Source organism: Mesocricetus auratus, unplaced genomic scaffold (assembly GCF_017639785.1).
Source record: "Mesocricetus auratus isolate SY011 unplaced genomic scaffold, BCM_Maur_2.0 Super-Scaffold_4256, whole genome shotgun sequence".
Taxonomy (NCBI): domain Eukaryota; kingdom Metazoa; phylum Chordata; class Mammalia; order Rodentia; family Cricetidae; genus Mesocricetus; species Mesocricetus auratus.
Window position 1 is genome coordinate 31,179,197 of NW_024429182.1, and position 14,721 is coordinate 31,193,917.

A 14,721-nucleotide genomic window follows, 5' to 3' on the forward strand; every position below is an offset into this window, starting at 1 on the left:
AGGCATCTGCTAGCATGTCCTGTCCCACACAAAAGAACACGGGAGGCCAAGGGCGACCAATGCACAATGAATTACAACGTTCAGTGTTTGGAGGGGGAGGAGGAAGAGATGATGAAGTTTAGAGACATAAATGGGGCTCCATAAGGAGTGTGAGGAGGGAAATGGGTTGATATCATATTTCATTGTATCCATAGATGATGATTTCAAACAATAGGTTAGATAAATGAACAAATAAGCAAATGAATGCATAGAAAGAATTTATAGAAGAAAGAGATGGAGATTTTGTCTCATTTTATCTGATGGATCCATGCATGATGGAATACTGCCACAACATCAACTACTCTGGAGGCTGAGGCTAGAGGTTCTTTTGAGGCCAGACTGAGCAGCATAGCAAGACTCTGTCTCTGTCTCTTTGTCTCTCTGTTTCTCTGTCTCTGTCTCTGTCTCTCTTTGTCTCTCTGTCTCTGTCTCTCTGTCTCTGTCTCTGTCTCTGTCTCTCTCTCACCTGCATAATAGTGGTGTCCTATGGTACCCAAAATGGTTGGTCAAGAGTTTTAAATTTAGAATTATATTTGATATGCAAACTTTGCTGATGTGGCCAGATGTGGCTTAAGGCCCCTTCAAGGTGGTACTAAAGACATTACAGAGGGTTTAGCTGCTGGGCTATCTAGCCAGGCCCCTTGGTCCTCTGACTATGAGACCCTTCCTTTGAGCTCCTTTTCTTGATGTAGACGCTGAGTTCATTAATAACTCACATTCATACATCTACTTCTGCAATGGTCTTTCCCAAGTGCATCGAGAGACAAAACCCAAAGCCAATCTACTCAACAACCACCCTTAAGCACAACTGTATTAAAGCCTGTTTCAGTTGGCCTCAGAGCTGCTGATTATTCAAAATTTCTCCTTTTCCTATGACATCATCTTTTCACTGAATTGACAAACGCTTCATCGGTCACTCTTGTATTATCTTAGCCATATAGATTATTTAATTATAACTTTTATTAAGTTTCCAAGTACGGAAACAGCTGTGGTCTCTCCTCAGCTTATTACCAGAGACTTCTGGTGTGGCTTCAAGAAGAATGAGGAAAGAAAATATTTCAATGAAGGAAGAAACTGAAATCTCCTTAAGAAACTAAGATTTAGAGATTTATAATAACATGGTCAGAGATAAAGTTAATGGGAGAACTCTCTCCTCCTCCTCCTCTTTTTTTGTTGTTGTTGTTGTTTTGTTTTGTTTTTGAGACAGTGTTTCTCTGTGTAGCTCTGGCTGTCCTGGAACTCATTCTATAAACCAAGCTGGCCTTGAACTCACAGAGATCTACCTACCTCTGCCTTCCTGAATGCTGGGATTAAAAGTGTGCACCACCACTGCCCAATGGTGGAAGAATTCCTATCACTTGGCTTTTCCCTTCCCAAAGCAAAGTTACTTATGTGACAAGTCTCCTTCAGGGTTGGAGTGCATCAGTGAGCATCCAGTAGACTCCTGCTGCAAAGATTTTGAATCATTTTGTGATAATTAAACTTAGTTTGTGATATTTTAATACTGAAGCATTATTTTTAAAGATTTATTTATTTGTATTTTATGTGAATGGGTATTTTTGATTGCCCTTATAGCTGCATACTGCATGTGTGCAGTCCCTCAGAGGCCAGAAGAGGGCATGAGATCCCCGGGAACAGGAACTACAAAGGGTTGTCAGCACCCTGGTGGGGCCTGGGTGCTCTGAATCACTGAGCCTCCTCCTTAACCCCCTCAAGCATTTTGAATGGTTTTGACTCTCACTGCAGGAAGAGCACTGTGCTTTTCCACAACTTTCAGAAATTTCACGTATAAAAAGAGCAGTTTCTACTAAACACTGGTGTCCAGTATCCACAGCAGGATTCTTTTCAAAACGGCATATTGGCTGTTATCTGAATAGCAACCAAATCAAGTTATTTTTTATTAAAGATTTTTTAATTTACATTAGAAACAAGCTTGCTTCACATGTCAATCCCAGCTCCCTCTCCCTCCCTTTCACCACCCCCCCAGCTCTGCAGCCCCCGACTCAATCCCCACTCCGTTCCCCAGGGAGGGTGAGGCCCTCCTTGGGGGATCTCCAGAGTCTGTCATTTCATTCAGGGCAGGGCCTAGGTCATGCCCCATGTGTCCAGGCTGAGTGAGCATCCCTCGTTGTGGGATGGGCACCCAAAGTCCATTTGTATGCCAGGATAAATATCGATTTACTACCCAAAGCCCCATAGATTGCCGAGGCCTCCTCACTGACACCCACATTCAGGGGGTCTGGATCAATCCCATGCTGGCCTCCCAGCCATCAGTCTGGGGTTCAAGAGCTCCCCCTTGTTCAGGTCAGCTGTTTCTGTGGGCTAAACCAGCCCAGTCTTGACCCCTTTGCCCATCACTCCTCCCTTTCTGTCACTGGGTTCCAGGAGTTCAATTCAGTGTTTAGCTGTGGGTTGAGAGATGCCTCAGAGGTGAAGAGCACTGACTACTTTTCCAGAGGACCTGAGTTCAATTCCCAGCAACCACATGGTGGCTCACAACCATCTGTAATGAGATCTGGCACCCTCTTCTGGCATGCAGATATGAATGCAGGCAGAATACTGTATAAATAAATAAATCTTTAAAAAATCCATATATGAGTGAGTACATACCACGTATGTCTTTTTTGTGACTGGTTAACCTCACTCAGGATGGTTTCTTCTAGAGCCATCCATTTGCCTGCAAATTTCAAGATTCCATTTTTTCCCCCACTAAATAGTACTCCATTGTGTAAATGTACCACATTTTCTCTATCCACTCTTCAGTTAATGGGCATCTAGGTTGCTTCCAGGTCTGGCTATTACAAATAATGCTGCTATGAACATAGTGGAGCAGATGCCCTTGTTGTATGAATGTGCATCTTTTGGATAAATGCCTAAGAGTGGAGTTGCTGGGTCTTGTGTTAGACTGGTACCCATTTTCCTGAGGAATCTCCATACTGATTTCCAAAGTGGCTGTACGAGTTGGCATTCCCAACAGCAATGAAGGAGTGTATACCCCTTTCTCCACATCCTCTCCAGCATAAACTGTCATTGGTGTTTTCTATTTTAGCCATTCTGACAGGAGTGAGATGGTATCTCAGAGTTGTTTTGATTTGCATTTCCCTGATTGCTAGGGATGTTGAGCATTTTCTTAAGTGTCTCTCAGCCATTTTAGACTCCTCTATTGAGAATTATCTATTTAGTTCTGTACCCCACTTTTTGATTGGATCCTTTGGTGTTTTGGAGACTTGCTTCTTGAGTTCTTTGTAAATTTTGGAGATCAGCCCTCTGTTAGATATGGGGTTAGTGAATATTTTTTCCCATTCTGTGGGCTGCCTTTTTGTCTTGCTGACTGTGTCCTTTGCCTTACAGAAGCTTCTTAGTTTCAGGAGGTCCCATTATTAATTGTCGATCCCAGTGTCTGTACTACTGATGTTATGTTCAGGAAATGGTCTCCTGTACCAATTCATTCAAAGGTACCACCCACTTTCTCTTCTAACAGGTTCAGTGTGGCTGGATTTATGTTGAGATCTTTGATCCATTTGGACTTAAGTTTTGTGCATGGCGATACACATGGATCTATCTGCAGTCTTCTACATGCCAGCATTGTTATGCCGGCACCATTTGTTGAAGATGCTTTCTTTTTTCAATTTAAGGATTTTAGCTTTTTTGTCAAAGAAAAGGTATTTATATGTGTATGGGTTAATATTTGGATATTCAATTCAATTCCATTGGTCTACCTGTCTATTTTTGTGCCAATATCAAGCTGTTTTCAGGACTATAGCTCTATAATAGAGCTTGAAGTCAGGGATGGCTATGCCTCCAGACATTGCTTTGTTGAACAGGGTTGTTTTAGCTATCCTGGATCTTTTGTTTTTCCATGTAAAGTTGAGAATTGTTCTTTCAAGGTCAGTAAAGAATTGTACTGGGATTTTAATGGTAATTGTATTGAATCTGTAGATGGCTTTTTGGCAAGATTGCCCCCTTTACTATGTTGATCCTACCTATCCAAGAGCATAGGAGACCTTTCCATTTTCTGGTGTCTTCTTTAATTTCTTTCTTTAAAGACTCAAAATTCTTGCTATACGGGTTTTTTTATTTGTTTGGTTAGCATTACCCCAAGGTATTTTATGTTGTGTGTGGCAATTGTAAAGTGTGATGTTTCTCTGATTTCTTTCTCAGCCCTTTTATTGTCTGTATATAGTAGGGCTAATGATTTTCTTGAGTTGATCTTGTATCCTGCCGCTTTGCTGAAGGTATTTATCAGCTGTAGAAGTTCCTTGGTAGAATTTTTTTGGTCACTTATGTAAACTATCATATCATCTGAAAATAGTGAAAGAAGATCAGGACGCTGGGGTGCCTTGGTTCCTGCCAGGGTGGGAGACTCAGTGGCAGTCCCTAGGCACTGGAATGCAGCCCAGAAACAGGCCCCGGATTGCCTGGACCTGTGGGAGGATAAGGAGACCAGGATGCTAGCGTGCATTGGCTCCTGCCAGGAGTGGGGTCTCAATAGTAGTCCCCAGGCACTGGCCCAAATCAAGTTTTAAAACCAGTGACTGACTGGGAATGTAGCTCACTGATAGAGTCCCTACCTAATGTGAATGAGCCCCGAGCTCTATCTGTAAAACCACAGAAGAAACTCCCAAAGTCAGAAATAATATGGTTTTTAAAAAAGTCACCGTGGCCATGTCTTATAATCATAAAAATTGTATGCAAATGGGTCAAAAGTGCATGGGTTAGCATCACCCAGAGCTGCGTGCTTAGTTCAAGAGTAGACCGGGCTATAAGAGACCCTATCTCAGAGAACAGCAAAAGGTATATGGATTAGAAGAGAATGGGGAATGGACAGATTCAGATTGTGAAAATTGGGTGGGGCATGAAATTCAGCGGTAGAGTGCTTGGCTAGCATGTATGAAGTTCAGGGCTCAATTCCTAGATAAAAGATAAAGACATAAACACACACACACACACACACACACACACACACACACACACACGAGGGGGACAGAGAGAGGAAAAGAGAACCAGAGACAGACAGACAGAAACAGAGAGAGGAACAGAGAGAGACATGAACAAAGACAGAGAGAGTCAGGCACATAAGTGTGTACACACACAAAATGTCAGATTTCAAAAACTCTGTAACCAATATGTTCTAAATATAACATTGAGGTGTTATACAGATTTCAACAATTCCAACATCTGAATGTCCAAATGTGATATTCTAGAGACACTAGCCAGAACCTAACTTTTTATTTTTTCTGTTCTGCCATTCCAAGAAAGAAATAGGCTCCTGCTGAGAAATCATTATCAATACAGTCTGTTGTTATTCAAACACTGTGGTGTTTCTTGCCCTTGGTGTGTCTATTCTGTGAGAGGATTGGAAATGTTCTCTTGGGTTTGGCCTTGTGGGCACCCACACAAAATTTCAGGAAGACAGTGCGTGCCACCAAACGGCAAAAAGAACTTTCTGGCATTGTCTTCAAAATGGACTGTTCAATATTTCCCCTGATTTTTTAATGCCTTATTTGGTCAGTCTCACTTATGAAGACTAGAGCAGTACTTGGGTTATGTACAGACAGAACACAAGGCCCAGAAAGGGGTGAGCAGGTATATTCAGAGAATCTGAAAGTTATAGAAATCAAGAAGGGTTACAAGGAAGAGAAGTCTTTGTGAGGTGAGGGGGCTGACTTGAATGTGTGCACCAGCAGACAGGCCATACATGGCTGGTAAGGTTAAGTTACTGCAAAATCCAGTGTCAGTGGAGGGATCTTCTTACAAGTCAGTTCATTTTTATATAGCCAATGAAGAGTGGGTTTTATTCTGACCAAAACATTCATGTATTCCCACTGCTGTGACTCTGTTGTTCTAAGTGTAGAACCCACCTATATAATAGAACTGTACTTCAGAAAATGTGAAGGTCTTTATATTTTCCATAAGTGTAAATTATCATCTAAGGTTAAAGAAGAACTTCAAAAAAGAATTCTATTATACATTTTCTGCTGAATTCTGGTACTGAAATTAAACATTGAATGCTGCCAGAGTCTTGGTCACAAACTCAGTGCTGAGTCACACATTCACTACTTTTCTATTTGGAAGCATAGGGCAGGGATAACTTCAGTTAGATGGGCTTTTTCTAAGCTCATTTGGTCCTCATTACTTAAATTGCTTCAATTACTATTCACTACCTAATTTTCATTCTTCTCTGTCACTTTTTTTGTTCTCTTTCCTTAATGAGAGACCCATTCTGGCAAATTCTCCTTTAAATGAAAAAGCCCATGCATTATGATTCCACTTATGAAACCTAAGGCAACACTAACCTCAGTTGATCATAACAACATTTTCCTGGAAAGTTGAGGAGCCCCTTCAAAGGATTATGAGGGAAAACAGAACTGGCTGTGTCATTATAAAGATATGGCATGTGCCATAATCCCCATTTGTCAAATCTGCATGCCTAATATTTGTGCATTTCAAGGTATATTATCTAAAATTATAATAACTCTTGCTTTAGATGTCATTGTCATAATTGAATATGTATGTGTGTATGTGTATATGTATGTATGTATGTGTGTATGTATGTGTATGTGTGTATGTATGTGTGCACAGAGAGAGAGAGACAGAGACAGAATTGTAGATACAAGCGAAATAAGAATGGTAGTACAATAATCATTGAAACCTGTAAGAGGGTATTCTACATATTACACATATATCCCATATGATACATATTTCCATCTTTAAAAACTAAGGTATTTCCTAAATCTGTCAGATCAGAAAACTTGATTTTTCTGGACTTCTGAAACTCCATGCATTAGAAAACATAAATAATAAAAGAATAATGTGGAGTGAAAAAAACCCTAATATTCAGGAGAATTCATTCAAAGTGGTAGAAAATTCCTGAAACACAACCTGGGAAAAGGTGACATTACCAAGATGATGAAATAGGAGATAGAAGCCTTCATCCTCTCACAAAAAAACCCACAGCTATTTATAAAAACAAAATAACCTTGAGCGGACCCATGGAAAACCTGCAACCCAGTAGAGCAGAGTTAAACGGAGCATCTATGCAGACAGGCCTGCTGATGCAAGCATCTATGCAGACACGCCTGCTCATGCAAGTCTGAGACACCAGTATAGCGAGTAACAAAAGGAAAGGTCCTGTGGTATCAGCTGTGCACAGTATGGCGGAATGACTGCATTCCCAAGAGGCTTTGTGCCTCAAAGGATGCCAGTATCTTTTGCCATGGAGTAGTCAACAGTCACTCCTCCTGGAAACCACAGAGAGGGAGACCTGACTGCACATTCCCCACCACCTCTGCCAGCCTTCGGAGACCCCAACACACACCACCCCAGAAATGCCCACAGTCTGGAGCAATGCTCCTCGGTTGCATTGCCTGCTCCCGTCTCAGACACAAGACTCTACGATACAGAACTAACCTGTACGTGGACACCAACGTTACTCTGGGCATGCCTATGCTCTGGGTGCCAGCCTTTCTACACTGACGCTGGAGCCACTGAGCGATGGGTGCCCACCATGTTTTCATTCTCCTCAGCAGGTTCACCAGTTCCTATATACCATACACCATTATCGACAACCCCGGACCCCAGAGCTCTAGTCCTGTCATGGCTATATGAACATAAAGCCATTGTGCCTAGCAAATGGAGTACAAGCCAGACACAGTGCCAAGAGGTATGCCTTCAGCCATAACTTCTTCAGTGGAAGATAAATTGAGAGGATGTTGGGGACATTGCCACTGAAGGCTCCAACAGCTACTACCATGACTGTGGACATCCTCAGCTAGGCTGCTGAGGATCTCGGCAAGGTGGCCAACACTAAGGTTACCATCTGTCATGTGTCAGAAAACCTACATAAGAAGCAAGAAGGTTGAATTGCATTTCAGAACAAACAGACCTCCATTCCTCCCTCAGCTGTGGAAAACACATTCCCAACAACTGTTCAAGGGATGTTCTGCATGATGGATCATGCGTTGTCACAAAACACATCTTAATTTTTTTCAGAAAATTAAATTAATATCAAACACTTTTTCTGACTAAAAAATAGTAAGATGAATCGTGGAAAATTAACAAACTTGTAGAAATTAAACATGTTCCCGACTGACAATTGTATCTGAAAAGAAATTTTTAAAAATGTGAAAAATTAAAATAGACATACAGTGACTTAAATTTATAGATGTTGCAAAAGTATTTATAGGAGAGACGCTTATTAAATAGATGTCTTGCAGAGGACCACAGTTCAGTTCTCAATGCCCACGTAACGTGGCTCACGACTGCCTGAAACTCCAGTTCCCAGGATCTGATGCCATCTTCTGACTTCCCTGTACACCTGCACTCATGTTCACATACCTCCTTCCAGACACAAATGCACATAGTTAAAAATAAAATAAATCTTAAAAGAGAGAGAGAGGCTACTGTGAATGATCAACACCGACAAACTGTATAACCTTGAAGGAACAGGTAAATTCCTAAGTAACTACAACTTGTAAACACTTAATCATGAAGAAACAGAAAACCTGAACTGGCCAATGATGAGAAAGGGGACTGAATTAGCACACCACATTAATAGTATAAAAGAAGAATCACACTGTCATTCCAGTAGATACAGGAACAGCATTCCATGAAATTCAGTGTCTATCCATAATGAGACTTCTTAACATATCAAGCATATAGGGAATGTACCTCGGAACATTCGAGTCCATATTCAACAAGCCCATAGCTAACATAGCTAGTCTGGCTACTTATCACTGTGACCATATACCTGACAAGAAGACCGTGAGGGAGGAAGGGCATATTGGCTCAAGGTCTCATAGGGTACAGTCCATCATGGCGGGGAATGCACAGCAGCTATCACAGCGGTGGGATCTTGTGGCTGGGCACCTCAATCTTGGCATTTCAATTGAAAAGCTCAGCGTGGAAGGGAAGCCAGCCTGTAACTCGTAAGGTCTGTCCTTATGGTCCTACATCTGCCAGCTTGCTAGCTTCGTGTCCAAAGGTCCTACAACCAATAGGGTTGGAGGGATGCCTAGTGTGGAGCTTGTCAGCCTATTGTGGGGCTCTCTGATGGGTGGAAAACTCAAGCCCTGGTGAGAATAAGTGAACTGCTACAGAAGAGCAACCACAAAAGACACGGAATCCCTGATGCAGGGAGCTCCAGATTTTGATGGCCAGAGCACTGAGTGCAAACAAGATGGAAATTGCAGCTAGAAACTTCAGGCATCACTCTAAGAGCCAAAAGTACTGCCTATAAATCAAAACCATAATGCAATATTTTAGTTAGGAAAGACTCTAGTCTTGGGCTGGAGAGATGGCTCAGTGGTTAAGAGTACTGACTGCTCTTCCAGAGGACCCTGGTTCAATCCCAGCACCCACATGACAGCTCATGACTGTCTGTAATTCCAGTTCCAGGGGACCTAACACCATGGAAAAACACCAATGCACATAAAATAAAAATAAATAAAAAATTAAAAACCCACAATTTAAAGAAAAAGGAAAGAAAGGCTCCAGCCAAAAGAAAGAGGGAAAAAGAGGAATATTGATGTGATGTACAGCAGCAGGAACCCTAATCCCCAGCATGAAGGGATGCAGCTGGGTTTGGAATACATGTGGGCAGTTTTCTCTTGGGAAGGGTTATGGGAAATGTAGGAATCTTAGAATAAGTTAGGAAGTCTAAAGTAAGACCTGTACTTTTGTCTTAGTTAAGGTTTCTATTGCTGTGATGAGATACCATGACCCCAGCAACTCTTAGGAAAACACTTAAATGAGGTGACAGCTTACAGTTTCAGAGGTTTAGTCCATTATCATCATGGTGGGACACGACAGTGTGCAGGCAGACATGGTGCTGGAGCTGAGAGTCCTACATCTTGATAGGCAAGCAGCAGGAAGTAAACTGAGACACTAGGCATGGCTTGAGCATATATGAGACCCCAAGCCTGCCTCCACAGTGACAGACTTCCTCCTATAAGACCATACCTCCTAATAGTGCCACTCCCTTTGGGGCCATTTTCTTTCTAACCACCTCAGCCCCATAGCAAAAAGAGGAAGAGATGGGCAAGTTGTAGGAGTGGGCTGTTTGAATCATCTTCTGATCACTTAACTGGAGAGGGAGGGCTTCTCCTTTTAGGGTTGTGCAGGTGACCAAACACACCTACCGGTAGTGGGCAGATGAGAGAAATAGCAGATATTAAGCATATTGCTACATGATTGGAACATGGGCCTTGTATGCTGTACTGGGTCACACAGGAGTAGCAAGTGTGAAGACTGTATAAGAAAGGGCTGTCTGTGTGAGACAGGTTTTTGTAGTATCAAGGGGGTGAAGTGGTTTCCATGAGCGTATGTGATTGGCTTATTTAATACTCCAGCAAGCTGGCAGAGGATTGAAACTCACTACTCTGGGACAAGCAAGAATGGTGCTGAGTTCTCTCCACAAGGAGGGGTGTTTAGTTGGTAAACTTCATCTGTGGTGGTGGAAAGGGAGAGAAGCTTGTAGGCAGGTCATTTGAGGTCCTTCCAGATTTATCTGGTATCAAGGCAGCACACTGTGTTGCTGACCTTTCATTTTAGGCCTTAAACCTCAGTTGACCCCTTAAAGACTTGACATTAATTTAAAATGCAGTAATGACTCATACTCTGAGGAAAAACAAAACAAGGCAAACAAAAACGCAACTGCCTTACCAGGATGCTAAATAGCATTTGATACAAGCAAGGACAGGACTGCAAAGTGTTATAATAAACATTTCTGGGGTTTACAAACTTGTGGACATCAATTGACTCCATTTATTCAGGGACAGCTAAGAGAAAACATCTGTGGTTTCCAGGATTCTTGGTATAAAATATGTTTTTATTTAAGTGAAGTGCTGTTGTCCTTGCCCAATATTGTTGACCCACGCACGGTATTATTTAGCTCTTTGGGAATAAAACACTCCCGCTTCTGGGGCTAATCAATTACCCAACTGGTAGCATTAAGGCCTACTGGACTCATAAGGTGTATGTTTGGTGGGTTTGGGTATGCTTCTCCGTCAGTGGTGTTTGGTACTGCCTCAGTGGTTCTCAGGATGGCCCCTGAGAGTTTTATTTGGTGAGACTTGAGAAGAATTGTGGGGAAATGTGATCAGAACTATACTATCTTGTTTGGTGTCCTATTTCCTGGCACTTGCCATTTTTCTTTTCTGTTTTTCTTTTTGGTTTTTCAAGACAGGGTTTCTCTATTTAACCCCGACTGTCACGGAACTCACTCTCACTCTGTAGACCAGGCTGGCCTTGAATTCAGAGATCCTCCTGCCTCTGCCTCCTGACCACGGGGACTAAAGGTGTGCATCTCCACCAGACTCACTTGCCAGATTTCTATAGGCCTATCTCATTACTAGCAATGGAACTTCGCAAAATTAAGGAGGAGATCCAGGTTCCGTGACAGGGAAGGGAGTAGGTTGGATTTGTGATGTCCCAAGAAGGTCTGTGGAAATGGCTGAATTATATAGCAGAAATCAAATTGTGCCACAGTGTCAATACCCAGTGGAACATCAAATTCAGGAACCGCAATAAAAACACACTTTAGTAGTCAACTACTTTTAAAAAATGGGATGGAGAGATGGCTCAGGGGCTAAGAATAATTCCTCTTTCCATTCCCAGCACACAAGTGGCAGCTCACAGCCATCCTTAACTCTAGTTCTAGAAGGATGCAAACCATCTTCTCATCTGAGTAGACACCAGGCATTTAGACCCACATTTGAACAAAATATCCATACACATAAAATACTATAACTAAACTGAAAAACCAAACCAAAGCAGCCAAAAATCCTGCTTGGAGACTGTGCACTGAGTATTGGAGCCGTAGGTGTGGGTGGAACTGCCAGACTTCCCTGGAGCAGGGACTAATACTTGAGTTGAACAATACGTGATGGACAAAAAGATATTTCTCTTAATTGAAAATTTTCCAATAATTTTAGATTAAAAAACCATCACTGGGCTCAAGTGCAGACTACTGATGGCAGATTAGAGAGAAGAGTAAGAACCGACCAGAAAATGCAAAACCATGGGAAGTTATTAGCAACCTGCTTTAAAAGAGTAGGAATCTCATCTTTATTTTTACTTTTTTATTATCAGAAACACTCTTACTTACATATCCATCCTCCCATACCCTCACCCTCCTATCCTCCCATGCTTCCCAACGACCCCCCACCCAAAGTCCATTTGTGACCTAGCAATAAACCCTGCCTCTACTGTTAAAGTTTCCACAGACTGCCTTGGCCTCCTAGCTGATAACCACATTCAGAGGGCTTGGTTTGGTTCAATACTGGTTCCCCCACTTTATGACTAGGGTCTGTCTGCTCTCATTAGATCAGGTCAACTGTTTCTGTCTTGGTTCACTTGGTTATCTCTCTTCTGTCTCCACAACTGGATTTCAGGAGTATGTCTATGGGTACCTGTTTCTGCTTCGATCAGCAACTGGGTCAAGGCTCTAGGAATGGTAACCAAGGTGGTCATCAATCTCACAGAGGAAGGGCATTAAAGACAGCATCTCCACCACTGCCTAAAGAATGCACATTCATACAATAAGGACATATGTTCAACTATGTTCACAGCAGCATTGTTTGTAATAGCTAGAAACTGGAAGTGACCTAGATGCTACTCAACTGAAGAATGGATACAGAAAATGTGGTACATTTACATAATGGAGTACTACTCAGCAGGAAAACACAATGGAATCTTGAAATTCACAGGCAAATGGATGGAACTAGAAGAAACCATCCTGAGTGAGGTAATTCAGTCATTAAAAGACAAACATGGTATGTACTCACTCATATATAGTTTTTAGGCATAGAGAAAAGGATTGCCAGCCTACAATCCACACCACCAAAAGAGCTAGGAAGCAAGGAGGAAAACTCATGGTCCCCCTGAAGAAGGGGAGGGGGAAAAGAACCCTGAGCAAATTGGGAGCATAGGGGAGATTGGAGAGAGAAGGAAAGGGGAGAAGGCAGAGGAGAGGAACAGGAGGACTGAGACAGGGGAGAATGGAAGAGGGCAAGAAAGGAGATGCCTTGATAAAGGGAGTCAGTACAGGTTTGGAGAGAGGTCTGGCACAGAGGAGATGGTAGGGGATCTACAGGGATGACCCAAACTAAGAATCCAGGTAGCTCATCTTTAAAGAACTGGGTTTCTTTTCCCTTAGAGTTGCTGGCCAAGCCTGAGGCTCCTGCTGTGATATCACAGAGGTCAGGGTGGGTTCAGGAAGAAAGCCTTGAGTAGAGGAACTCAATTATCAGCTGTGCTAACTCAGAGGCCCTCAGCCACCTGACATAGAGACCTCTGCTCTATGAAATGGTGATGTCAGAGGAGCCAGGACAATGGGATAGAGATGACACTCAGTTCCAGAAGCAATCCAGCAGACTCATCTATGTCAATATTCTCCTTCCCTTTGTCAGAAACAGATTAGTGTATGCTCAGTATAATGCTTTTTATTAAAACATGTATTTGGAGAAGGACAAAATAGTTGACTAAAGGTGTCCATTACTTGGCTCCTGGTCCCACCGGAAGACCAGAATAACAAATGAATAGCTGTGTTTTGAATTGAGTGATGCTGGACACAAGAAAGGAGAAACAGGAGTCCTGGGAGACACAAGTATTAGAGTGGAATAGAGTGTGGGAAACTGTATCTCAGTTGTCCTGGTCTGGGGGATACCACACAATAGGAGAAAGGCTAAGTGGGGGAGTGCAGTAGATGGAGACTTCTGAAACAGCGTGTACTGGCTCTGGGCCTGACAGCATATAGTTGCTGATGTTAAAACCATAATTGACTCAAGCTACACAGTTGGTCTGAGCCACCTCTCTAGACCCAAACATGGGTCTATGCTTCCCAAGTCCAAAACTACCTCTTTGCATAGCCCCTACTCAACTGAGCTGCCCTAGGTGGAGTGGCTATGCTCCACACTTTCACTGACTCCATTCCCACTGTCAGAGGGAATCCCTCATGAATGCCTTACACTCACAGTGATGGACACTACACACACTGGGCCAGTGGGGTATCTCTTAACTCATCATGACCCTGAAGACATAAAGGGCTTCCAATTCTTGTAACCACACACAAATGCAAATCAAAACAACTCTAAGATATCATCTTACACCTTTTAGAATGACTAAAATCAAAAACACCAATAACATTTTATGCTGGAGAGGATGTGGAGAAAAGGGAACACTCCTCCATTGCTGGTGGGAATGCCAGCTTTTACAGCCCCTTTGGAAAACTGTATGGCGGTTTCTCAGGAAAATGGGAATCAGTCTACCTCAAGATCCAGCAATTCCACTCTTAGGCACGTACCCAAAGGATGCGCATTCATACAACAAGGACATCTGTTCAACAATGTTCATAACAGCTTTATTTGTAATAGTCAGAACCTGGAAGCAACCTAGATGCTCCTCAACCAAAGAGTGGATAAAGAAAATGGAGTACTCTCTGTGGAAAAAAATGAAGTCTTAAAATTCACAGGTAAATGGATGGAACTAGAAGAAACCATCCTGAGTGAGGTAACCCAGACACACAAAGAATAATATGGTATGTACTCACTCATAAGTGGATATTAGACATAGAGCAAAGGATAACCTGCAATCCACAACCCCAGAGAAGCCAGGAAAGAAGGATGACACTAAGAGGCACATACTTGGACTCCTGGAAATGGAGAAAGGGACAGTTCTCCTGAG